The sequence below is a fragment of the Acipenser ruthenus genome, chromosome 31 (genome assembly GCF_902713425.1).
Source record: "Acipenser ruthenus chromosome 31, fAciRut3.2 maternal haplotype, whole genome shotgun sequence".
Taxonomy (NCBI): domain Eukaryota; kingdom Metazoa; phylum Chordata; class Actinopteri; order Acipenseriformes; family Acipenseridae; genus Acipenser; species Acipenser ruthenus.
In genome coordinates, this window is record NC_081219.1 from 13,555,099 (window position 1) to 13,567,891 (window position 12,793).

Consider the following 12,793-nt stretch of genomic DNA (forward strand, 5'->3'; position numbering starts at 1 on the left):
ATTGAACTACTGACATTCTCAGACAGCTGAAATGTTGAACTATGAACTTGATTTGATAACAACAGCAACCTTTACCCACAACAACATAAACTGAAAGTAGACACAACAACGCAACACGACGCGCTGTCCAAGACGCAACACACACTGAATAAACGAAAGCTGGAGTACATTTGTTTTTAGAAGAATCATTTCTCTTGCTGCAGGATGCACCCAAAGCCAAAGTGACTTGACCAGCAGTCACTTCTGCAGCATTTGTATTTTTAAATGTAATATTTTTAATTAAGTACACTGGGTGCCCACTTCAATGTACTTTGCATAAAAGCACACACACCACTTCAAACCCCAATGCACCCAGCTGTCTGCTGCACTCATGTTGAATGCAGAGAGGGTTTGGCAGTTTTTGGGAGTCCGCAGTGAACCACAGTTTCCTGGTTCCTGCGACTGCTTGCAGCACTCACTCTGGCTTACCATTCGTGCTAATTGGTTTACTCTTCATAATATGCCAGCCAATCAGAGGAAAGGAAGTTGGGATGAAAAGGTCATAGGCTGGGTTGCTAAGGATGAGAACTAGAGGGAAGGGGAGAAAAGAAAAGGAGAGAGAGAGCGAGAGGAGTGACGAAATGCAGCAAAAGGTGACACCTTGAAAGAGCCAAAATAGTTTAATAGGTTTAGAAAAACTGAAAACTAAACAGTATAAAAAAATGGAACAGATGAGAAGGTAGGGTGGGATGAGGGAGAGGGGAAGGGGAAGGACTAGGGAGGGATAGAGAGGGAGAGAGAGAGAGAGGGACGGTGAGGGGTGCAGTGCGTACCCGAGTCCTCCGCGCTCTGGGACAGCTCGGGGAGCTTGTGCAGCAGCAGGACAGGCTCCTGGTACTCTGGGTCCAGCAGGAAGACTGTCTCGTAGGTAGGGTTGCTATGGGAGCTGTGAACCACCATGGTGTCGCTGCAGGAAGAATGCTGCCCCATCACCTCCTCGTCCAGAATCCGGCAGGGGGCCTGAGAGAGAGAGAGAGAGAAACGGGGGTCTGTCCCACACCTGCTGTCCTGCTCACTCCTGCAAGAACGGAGGCGCATCTACAGGTCGGATTAAACTGACCGTAAAAGCTTTTAAAATCAGGATTACTGCTCCCCTTCCCTCTACCATCAGTTACATTCACCAAATGTGTTTTACAGTACATGAAGGAGCAGGAGAGAGAACTGTACCTTCTCCAGCACCTTGCGCACATACTGACACCACAGGATGAGGACGATGATGACCAGCAGAAGCAGGATGATGGTCACCAGGCAGCCAATCAGGACGGAGGTGCTGCCGTCGTCAGGGCGATCCACGGGCCAGCTCACCATGAAGGGGGGCGTGGTCTCTGAGGGAGGGAGGGGACAACGGTTAACGCGAGAACGAGACCGGCAAGCGAGAAGACGCGCAGAGGGAGAGACCTCCCCCCTGGGAGGTTACCTTGACTCTGAAGCGTGGTGGAGAGCTCTGGCTCAGGATCTGCGGTGCTCAGGGGGGAAGGCAGGCGTGTGTGGACTGGAATCACCCTGGGCTTGATCACCTCCATGTCTGCAGAGCAAGAAAAGGGTTTGAAATGTACCGTGATTCAGGAGTTATTTCAAATGGGAGGGGGGGCCTGCTATCTCAAAAGGGTTTGCAGGTGTAGCGTTAAAAAAAGGCAAAATACCCCGGGTAGGAACAGAAGTATAATTCCACTAAGTAGCGCACAGCGGAATCAATAATAGCGACACCAACGTTCCCAGGAGAAGTAAAAAGAAAGCTCTGTACAAACACTGTCGCGAGAAACCCTCCGCTAAGCGCTGCTATGTCCGTGTCCATAGATCCTCGCAAAAAGAAGCAAAATAAATTCAAGGACAGGGATTTAAGCACATGAACAGAGTCTTTTAGTATTGCCAAGTTTAGCACAATTGGGAGTTTTATAGCTACGGTCTGCGTGGGACAGCACAGGTTTGTACAAGACTTTCATTAGAATGAATAACAGTTACTACAACCTAACAATCTTCTATCTTCCTTTTATTAAGTCTGCAAAGCATGCGTTTTACTAACCCTACGAAACTATTTCAGCTCTTTTTAATACATTGCTTTTTTTTTAGCCAATAAGGTTGCATTACGTCATCTGCAGTTTTAATATTCCAATGCAGCATCTGTGCTGTGCATTTCTCTCTATATCGCTGACTCTGCTTAGCTCACGGCAGACAGACAGAACAGTTCAAGCGGAATGCTACACACTGGACTGGAAGGAGATCTCGCTGAACATCATCCAGGTGTCTGCGAAGGAGAACTGGCAGCGCAGCTCCTTGCCCACGCGGTTGCCCAGCGGCACGGTGACGAAGCGGGCGCTGGGGTTCTTGTCGTCCAGCACGGTGGTGATGCCCACGGGCTCGGGCTCCCAGTCGGAGATCAGCCGGGGCTTGAAGAGGCACGACACCTTCCTGAAGATCTTCACACCCCTGGAGAACATGTTGTTGCAATGCACCTGCCAGCAGAGGGCAGCAGAGTCAGGCTTGGCTTGTGCCAGCTCTTTAATTGTATTACAGCACACTGTGTTTAAATGGCTTTTCTGGCTGTGCCTGGGCACAATTCTCAGCTTTTATGTTGCATCTGCACAGGATTTAGGCAGGTCTTTAAGTTTACACCATTTCAAAAACACAGGCTGAATCGTTATTTAGCTATGCCCTTACAAGATTTTACTATAGTCAAAGCAAAGTGTAAAAAACATGGTAAAGTGAAAAGGGAAGGCCCGGTAAAGCACAGGTAAGCATTGCAAAGCAAGGAGCTGTACGGTAAAGCATGTTAAAAAAAAACACCACCACGCTACAGAGCTCCAGCCACTCCCCTGTACGGAATCCATTCTCAAATCGACAGTACCTTCATGGAGCTGAAGTTTCTCTGCTTGTCGAAGAGGAAGTCCATCTCCACGTAGCCTGGGCCCAGGCTGTCGTTCCTCCAGCCCACGTAGTCGTAGCCCTGCCAGGTCCGGGTCTGGTGAGTCTGCAGGAAATCATCCATCCCCAAGAGCCCGTCCGTCAGCTGCCCCAGGCCTCCGAACAGCAGCCTGCCCAGGGAGAGGAGCACCGGTCAGCCAGGCCACAGGCCAGCTCCCATACAGCTCTGGAGAGACTACTGCAAACCCAGAGGGCTTTAAACAACCCTCAGACCACGCTCGGGCAGCTTTGTTTTAGAAGTGCTAGTTGCACTATTGCCCCCCCCCCCCCAGTACCTGCGCTCCAGGAAGCCATCGTAGGTGGAGTCGTTGAGGTAGGCAATGGGATACCCAGGCACTGCCATGATCTGACCTTCCGGGGCGCTGTAGGACAACAGCCCGTCTGGAGAGTCAGAGAGAGAGAGATAGAGGGTTCACTATTTAAACGGTTTAGACCTGGGGTGGCCAAAGTGATCCCTTCCAGTCCTGGTCTTTGTACCCACCCTATTCCTAAACCTCAGTCCAGACCCTGAAGTAGTTCATCATATCATTTTAGCTGTTAAACCTGGAGTGGAGTAGCCCTCCAGGACTACAAGGTGCAGCCACCAGTGGGCAGTATGACCCAAGGAGAAGCACAGGCCTCACTACAGATGACGAACGAGAGGCAGCTGTGTTTTTGTTGTTGTTGTTGTTGTTGCCATGGTAATTAAAAGAAATCTGTTATTTGAAAAGATAACTAGCGTTAAGATAAACCGCGTCCCTTCACCGGGTTTCTTATACATACAAAGTTAAGACATGAATCCGAGAATGTTGTGGACTGAAAGAACCTCCCACAATCCCCCCTCAATGCAGCCTAGCCTCCACTCAGCAGTACAGCACACCAATCGGATTACTAGAGGTGCCATCAGCAGCAATAAGGGATCCACTGTGGCATCTCTACAGTGTAGTCCGCTTGTCGGGTGTTTTTTTTTTTTTTTTTTTTTTTTTTTTAATTTAGTCGTCGCCAATTATTTTACCCCGATTTTCACCCCAATTTAGCATGCCCAATTATTATCTGTATCCCCGGCTCACCGCTCACAACCCCCGCGCCAACTCGGGAAACGGAGGCTGGAACACGCGTCCTCCGAAATGTGCTCCTGCCAAGCCGTCATTTTTCGCACTGCAGATCCACAGCAATGCCACCAGACCTATAGTGCCGGAGGACAACACAGATCTGGTGGCTCCGCTGCAGAGCCACAGGCGCCCTCTCGGCCACAGGGGTCACTGATGCGCGGTGAGCCGTGGATTCCCCTGCCGACCTAAGCCCTCCCTACCCGGGCAGCGCTCAGCCAATTGTGCGCCGCCCCCTAGGAACTCCCGGTCACGGTCAGCTGTGACATAGCCTGGATTCGAACCTGCGATCTCCAGGCTATAGGGCACATCCTGCACTCCGCGCGGAGCGCCTTTACTGGATGCGCCACTCGGGAGCCCGCTTGTCAGTTTAAAATAAAAAAGTTACAGTCTGAAAATGGTATGGTCAGAGATCTCCGATTCTTTCATTAGATGCTACCATTTCTCATCACAAAACAGATGTACAGGTAACAAGCTCAGATGTGTCTTATTAAACTAAAAATGAGGCATGGCTCAAACTGCAGTTCCATAGTGGCGAGATATCTCTCGCAGGCAGGGAGGGGCGTGTCTCTAGCAGGGAGGGGCGTGTCTCTAGCAGGAGGGGCGTGTCTCTAGCAGGGAGGGGCGTGTCTCCCGTGACCTCACCGTGCCAGCTGCAGCCGTAGAGCTCCATGCGCATGCACACAGTGCTGGTGAGCTCAGTGACAGGGATGATGCGCAGGTAGCGGGCGATGACGGGCGGGCGCAGGTCCTTCAGAACCACGTCGTAGACATTGCTGTTTCCTTGGATCACCTGATCGGGCCGGATCAAGAGAGAGAGAGAGAGAGAGAGAGAGAGAGAGAGAGAGAGAGAGAGAGGTCTGAAAAAACTCCAGTACAAAATCAGGGGACAGAGAAACAGCTTGGCTTAAAGCTCAAACTAAAAGTGCAGCTATCACAAATTAAACACTTTGATCCATTCCTGGTTTTACTAGGAGTTTAGCAAGACACACCCGAGCTTGTTACCTGTACACTGTGGCTAATCAAGCTGGTAGTAAAACCTGGAATGGGTGTAAATGGAGTTCTTATTTCCACCCCTGTGTTAACTTACCTAGAGGCTTACTGGAAGTAACTCAAAATCACAAGGTGGTTAAACTGCTATGCAATGGGGGAGTGACGACCACGCATGTTGAACATATGAACTGATGATTTCTCACCTTCTGCCCAGTCCGGCTCTTCCAGGATATCCAGCGGTCTCCATCTCGGCTGTAGTCCAGCCGGTAGATTCTGACGAACTCCTTCCCTGCTCCCCCCCCGCTCCGACCCTGCGTCCCCACCAGAGTCACGAAGCACAGGCTGCGCAGGTCCACCTGCAAGAACTGCTCATCCGAGGGGTGGAGCGGGCCAGCCGGACACCAGGCGCCGTCTGCTTCATCCCTGCCCAGCCTGGAGCGAGGGGGAAAGGGTGCTCATTTAAAATCAGAGTGCTACATTTGATTGATTCATTATTTGTAGTATTATTAGAATTTTTATATATATATATATATATATATATATATATATATATCTCAACATTATAAATCACAATAATAGTAAACACAATTGTTATAATCAATGATGTTAGTAAACATTTTTTAAACTAAACTCAATGGGATTCACAATGATTATTAGCAATTCTGTTAATAATCATTGTGATTTTAAGGTTTCGCTGTGTGGGGTGAGAGGGGTGGCGCCTGGAGTTAAAGACTTGCTTACCTGGCGTACTTGGGCCCAGTCGACTCGTACCATTGGCTGGATGCGGTGAGGTCATCGTCTGCTATTGAGCCGTCCTGCATGCCCAGTGCATAGCGGCATTGTGCTGCAGAGGGGCGGGGGAGAGGTCAGAGAGGTCAGAGAGCGGACCCAACACTAACATGAGCAGCAACTTCTCTCCTATCGGTCTCTAACTGAAATGATGGTTTGAACATACGTCTCCTCAGAGGTGCAAGGACTAAGGCTTGTGTCTTCTGTCACAGCACCGCAAGTCCACAGGTATTGCAGGAATGCCACTGATAAGGTAGGAACAGTTTTTCTACAGTCTTGGTTTCCTTACCGGGGTCTGTCTGCGAGCGCGACTCTGCAGGCAGGAGCAGCAGCAGGAGGAACAGCATGGTGGAGAGAGGCAGCTCGCTGAGGGCGTCTGTCCGGAGATCGTCCACGGGACACGGCTTGGCGTCTACATCTCTGAGGGGGGGGGGGGGGGTTGGAGACCGATAGATCAGACATGGGAGGAATGCTCCCTCCAAGGGGCAAACTGCAACAAATACCTTGGGAGATACCTTCAACAAAATCAGCAGACTCACACGGCAGGGCCTTTTCTGTATTATTTATAATCTTGAAAACCCCTTGAAACTTGTTTTTGTGAAGTCCAGTTTTAGAACTTGTGCTCTAGGCTACACTGCTTCCCTCCCAGTCCCTCTGCTCTAACCACTCAGCCACACTGCTTCCCTCCCAGTCCCTCTGCTCTAACCACTCGGCCACACTGCTTCCCTCCCAGTCCCTCTGCTCTAACCACTCGGCCACACTGCTTCCCTCCCAGTCCCTCTGCTCTAACCACTCGGCCACACTGCTTCCCTCCCAGTCCCTCTGCTCTAACCACTCGGCCACACTGCTTCCCTCCCAGTCCCTCTGCTCTAACCACTCGGCCACACTGCTTCCCTCCCAGTCCCTCTGCTCTAACCACTCGGCCACACTGCTTCCCTCCCAGTCCCTCTGCTCTAACCACTCGGCCACACTGCTTCCCTCCCAGTCCCTCTGCTCTAACCACTCGGCCACACTGCTTCCCTCCCAGTCCCTCTGCTCAATACAGTAGGCCACACTGTCCTCCCAGTTACTTGAAAATCTTGTAACTTTCCCTACTACACTAAAGGTTAAATGTTTGTGTGCGCAGGGAGGACAGAGAGAGAGAGAGAGAGAGAGAGAGAGAGAGAGAGAGAGAGAGAGAGAGAGAGAGAGAGAGAGAGAGAGAGAGAGAGAGAGAGAGAGAGAGAGAGAGAGAGAGAGAGAGAGAGAGAGTCGCTAATCATTCACAGCTGGTCTCATCCAGAGAAATTCTGTCAGTGTCTCCCAGGGAGAAACAAAGAGAGGGAGGGAGAGAGAAATCATGTTACTTCAGCTTAGAGAAAAGAGATGAAGTGAAAATATGACCAACAAACTAAATAAACAATGGCAAGGATTTTGCTGAAGCAGCTGTAATGTAGCGAACAAGAGTGACAGGTAACTCAAAGTCACCATGATGATAGTGATCTATCCCACCAAGTGTGTGTGTGGGGGGGGGGGGGAGGGGGGGGAGCGTGGGGTAGTGCTTACCACCCCCACTCCATGTCTCTCTGGAGTTTAGAATAAGAAATCGACATGGCGTGGGAGTCAATGCACGCTTCTCATAAACAAACGTGTGTGTTTGCGTGTCACATGCATGTTACAGAACTCTCTCTGGGACAGAGGCCAACTGCACAGGGATCGAGAGGGAGAGCTGAGAGGGGGGTGGGGGCAGCGTGGGCTGAGCGAGGGGAGGGGGGGAGAGAGAGTGCTGAGCGAGGGGTGGGGGAGCAGGGGCGGAGCGAGGGGTGGAGGGAGCGGGGGCGGAGAGAGAAGTAGAGCCTGTGTGACTGACATCTCCCAATGGGATTCGGATTTCAAGATAAGCCTGCGGCTTCATCCAGATTGAAGTACGGTGGCTCATTAAGGACAGGGAGGAAAAAATAAGATTGCAAGACGAACGATTTCAGGATCTCAACACTTCAAACGGTTACCGACCGTACAGCACAACAGCTTCGTACTATAGCATCTTACAAAGTGTTTGACAGCTGAGCGACACAGATTCAAAACAAAGAACTACAGGAACAAAAAGACCTCTGGCGTCTAAAGCCACACTGTAACGAACCTCCTCCTAGCGGCTGATCAGCTGATAACAGTGACATCAGCACTCGCCCTGCACTCGCCTCTCCACGGCAGAGCTGGCTCTTCAGTGGGATGGGAAGTCGTTCCTCTGTGTACCGTACGCTCTGCGGTTCGCGTCCAGCCCTCGCCTTCCCATTCAATCCAATGAGAGGCTGATTCATTATAATAGTTAGTAAGAAACTACGTCAAACCAGGGCCTTGCCTGTTTGAATCTATACCAGACCAAGCAGAGGCATCGACAGAAACCTCCCCACGTCACTCCACTGCAACACCTGACAAACCCCCAGGGCAGACACGACGGAGCCTGGCCTGGGTTTGAAGAGTACAGCGCAGTACTAATACCCCTCCCTCGCACGCAGGCCCTTATTACCACTAGTCTGTGTCATTCCGGTTTCCATGGCAACTTCTGACCTTCCAGATGTAAACAGACTGACTTTTATAAATGTTTTTATAGCTGATCTGTTCAGTTTCTTAGGCACGGCTGCATAGTTTCAACTTTCTCTCTCTCTCTTTCCCCTGAACCCCACTTCTCCAACTTCCCCTCTCTCTCGCTCATCTTTCCTGCTTTTTGCCTTTTCTCCCCCTCCCCCACTAACTCTCTCAATCTGCTCTCTCTCTTTTTTCTATCTTTTTGCTCCTCCCTTTCTCTCTTAATCCCCTCTTTCTCTCTTCCCTCCCTCCATTTCCTCAGTTTTACCCACTTATCTTTCTATTCTCTCCCCGCCTCTTTCCTCTCTCTTTCTTCATCCCTTTCCCTTTCTCAATCCTCCCTCTCTTTTCTCACACGCCTCCCCTGCCCCCTGAGACTTGCAGTCTGGCTCTCTGCCCGGACTCTGACTGGCGCTGTGCCAGGCTCTTTCCAAACCGCTGGAAGCTGAGCTAACCACAAACACACAGCGCAGCTCTCCCGGGGCGGAAACCAGAACCTAAGTGGAGCCAGCAACCACGTCCAGGTGGAAGCCTGGGTATCCATAGCAACCGCAAGACGAGTTACCTTCACAAGCAGCGCCAAGAGAGAGGTGGAAGTACCTCCTCCTTCTTATTATACCAGCTACTTTACACAGTTTTATACATTGGCTAAAAAAAGCCGGACCGATTAGGCAAAAGTTGAGAAGTGGACAGGAACCTGCTTCTACCTAAGACTGCATGCAGCATTTGGCTCAAGTCAACCCTGCATTAAACTATTACCTTTGGCAACACGCTAGAGGAAACCTTTGTCTAGGAGGATGGAGCAGCGGAAACGCAGGCAGGCCGGATTGGGTTTGCAAGCTGTGCTTTACTCAATGCAGTAAACCGAGGAGAGAAAAATGGAGCGAGCAAGAGAGAGGGGGGAGAGAGAGAGAGCAAGAGCGAGAGCGAGAGAGCAAGAGAGAGGGGGGAGAGAGAGAGAGAGAGAGCAAGAGCGAGAGCGAGAGAGCAAGAGAGAGGGGGGAGAGAGAGAGAGAGAGCAAGAGCGAGAGCGAGAGAGAGAGAGAGAGAGCGAGAGAGAGACAGCGAGAGAAACAGCTCTGCTTTTTTGTGTAATGTTTGGCCTGGAAACAGCCCTGTTCAGATATCAAATTCCTTTCGAGTTGCTCATATTTCCAGAGGTATCCCATGACACGCGAGGAACAATAACGGCAAACAGCAATCCTGAAAAAAAAGATTAGAACTGGGGGAGGAGGGGGGGGGGGGGTCACATTGCAAAATGGACTGGCAGAAATGCACCATATGATGCAACTATTTCCAGTATGGATCACAATGGATATTGAAAACACTATATGGAGCAATTTTAATGTCCTATTCTGTTGTTATTTTCTCCTCCGATACTACAATCCGGTATGTTCCAGTGTATCCTATATGGCATTCAACATCAACGGCATTACTAAACCCTGCAAAGAGGACCACACAGCGCCACCTACTGCTGGAGCAGGTGAAGCTGCCAGTGCCCCCTATAGGTAGCCCACGATATGCATGAAATATTGAAAACAGCTGAAAAAACAAAGTAGTTTTGGTCACATAATAAGTATATTTTTTCATTAAAAATGCTTCCAATTTTTGCTTTATTTGGGGTGACAAAATGCATGAACGCATCAATCACACAGAAGTCAATGAACCGCCAAGTTCAGTGAAAGAATTCCAGTGACATTATTGAGGAACGGTCACCTATCCCTCAGTACCGGACAGTGTAACGGCATGCGTTCCTCGTTTCCTGTCCAAACCCCTTGAACAGCAATGCAGTGGGACCCAGCTCAGACACTCAGCAGAGCACAGCTGGGTGAATTCCGAGCGCTGTTTCAACTCTGCATTCCACCAGCACAATGCAAGCCTCCAGAGACTCCGGCAAGGGGCCACAGCTGTCATCGCCTGCCTTCTCCGACAGACACGGTTCTTATAGAGACGAGGGAGAGGGCGAGAGAGACTCCCACGCTCAAAATGATCACGTTGGTAATCATTCACAAGACTGACTGAATCTAAAAGCAAAAGGAAACCAATCCACCAACGACTGCAATAAAAGAACACGCAGGCCTCTGTGTTCTGGACCAATTAAAAAACGATTTTGAAAATGGATTCACGTCGCGGTTTTGACTAAATCGTACTAATTTTGCCTCTCTGAATTCACGGCGTGCTACACAAGGTTAATTGCCTCACGCATTTCCCCACACCCCCCTCTGGACTCTCGTAGCTACAGGGTTAACTCCACTCCCAGCTGAAGCAGTAACACAGCTGGCTGTAAAGTTCCACTCGGCAGTGGGGCAGTGAACCAGCACACCCCCCAATCAGAGATTTTATAGCTGCCTGTAAAGACACCCCACATGGGGGCAGGCTGGCCACACGGGGGGCACATGGGGCTGGGATCCCAGCTTTGGGATGAAGGGGGAGAGAAAGGGTGGCTGGGGGGGGGGAGCACAATGTGCAGCCCATCTGGTTTTCATTGTATAGGCTGCATGAGTTATGAGGACAGGTTTAAACTGAACTTAATCTCAACAGTCTAGAAGAAAAAAATGATACAGGTGAGGGCCCCTTTTACAGAGGGCGGGGGCGGGGGGGGGGGGGGGGGGGTAGTAGTCTATAGGAAGCGAAGGCGTAGCTCTGCTAAAAAAAAAAAAAAAAAACCTGGATCGCTTAAATAACAGAAAACACTCGACCCCAGCAGGGCAGAAGCCTGAATGGACCGAACACCCTCCTGTCATTCTGGCCATGTCTTCTGTGCTAGTCTATTCCTACCTCTGCTATGAGTTGCATTCCAGGCTAGGTCAGGAACAGGCATGTATCCCCTGCCAAAGATACAGACAACACAATGCAGCTACTGTACATGGCACAGCTACAGTATGTCCACACTGAGACGGCAACACAATTAGAAGGACATGATGAGTTTCCTCACAACTGGACGAGCAGCTCTCAAGATATGTCTAAAAGGTTTGTGTGCGTGTGTGTGCGTGCGTGCAGAAGTGCAGCTGGTTAAAGAATTTGAGAAAACAAAACCGTTTGTCCTGTGAAAACACTCAACTCACCATTAACGGGGCTCTGTGGCTTGAGAGGTCACTTCCTGTTCTGTTCCACCACTCTAGCTGTTGGTGAGAAGGGGATGGGGGAAGAGAGAGAGAGAGAGAGAGATGAAAACTCCCAGCCTCGAGAACTACAACCTCTAACCTCCAGGACTAGGGATGGGGCACACAGAGAGTGAAAGAAAGCTCTGAAGAGTAGGGCCTATGTACACTCTTCACAAGCAAACATCTACCGCAGCACTGACCCTTCAGCCTGTAGTTATGAACCTCTGCCAACCCCTTCTCAAAGATCACCAGGGGATTTCTGTACGGTAATTTTGCGGTTCCCCCCATGGTTATGCTATGTGTTTACCATACCTCTCTGGGCATGTATAGTACGTGTGCCGACCCCCCACCCCTCTCTCTCTCCAGCAGGTGTCTCGAGATCCAAATTACTCCCACTTCTGCGGCAAGTCTTCCTGCCCGTCATCACCACAGGAAAGCCTCGAGCCTGCTGTTTTTGGCACTAGGGGCAGCATTTAGAGCCAAGCCTGTCAGCTATTCCCAGAGTCCCTGGGAACAGGTGATAGAGAGGGGGGCCTCACCACAAGAGAGCAGACAGGGAGAGCAAGAGAGAGGAGGTCTGACTAGCACAACACAGACACGTCCTCTACCAAAGCCCAACCCTGCAGGAGTCCCCTGGAGGTAAATGCTCACTGACAGAGAGGTCCAGCCTTTCAGTTCCTCACTCAGTCAGGAGTCCAGCTCACTCTGGCCAGGATGTACACAGTTCATGCTGAGCTGTTGTCATTATTAGTGTAGGCTGAGTGGCCTGTTTTTAACTTTCCACTGGTACAGCTCTCATGGATTCAGTTCCAGTTCATCTCGGCTATTTCCAGACGCTGTTTCATACAGGATTGAGGTTCTTCAAACATGCAACACTATCAACAGCTACGTGTGCATTGTGTGCCAAACATGCAAAGCAGCATATGCAATGAACTTGCAGTTGATGTGAGAATGTCTCTCAGAGTTCTGCATCAGAGTGAGAATGTCTCGCAGTGTTCTGTATCGGAGTGAGAATGTCTCTCAGAGTTCTGTATCCGAGTGAGAATGTCTCTCAGAGTTCTGTATCCGAGTGAGAATGTCTCGCAGAGTTCTGTATCGGAGTGAGAATGTCTCTCAGAGTTCTGTATCAGAGTGAGAATGTCTTGCAGAGTTCTGTATCGGAGTGAGAATGTCTTGCAGAGTTCTGTATCAGAGTGAGAATGTCTCGCAGAGTTCTGTATCAGAGTGAGAATGTCTTGCAGAGTTCTGTATCGGAGTGAGAATGTCTCTCAGAGTTCTGTATCGGAGTGAGAA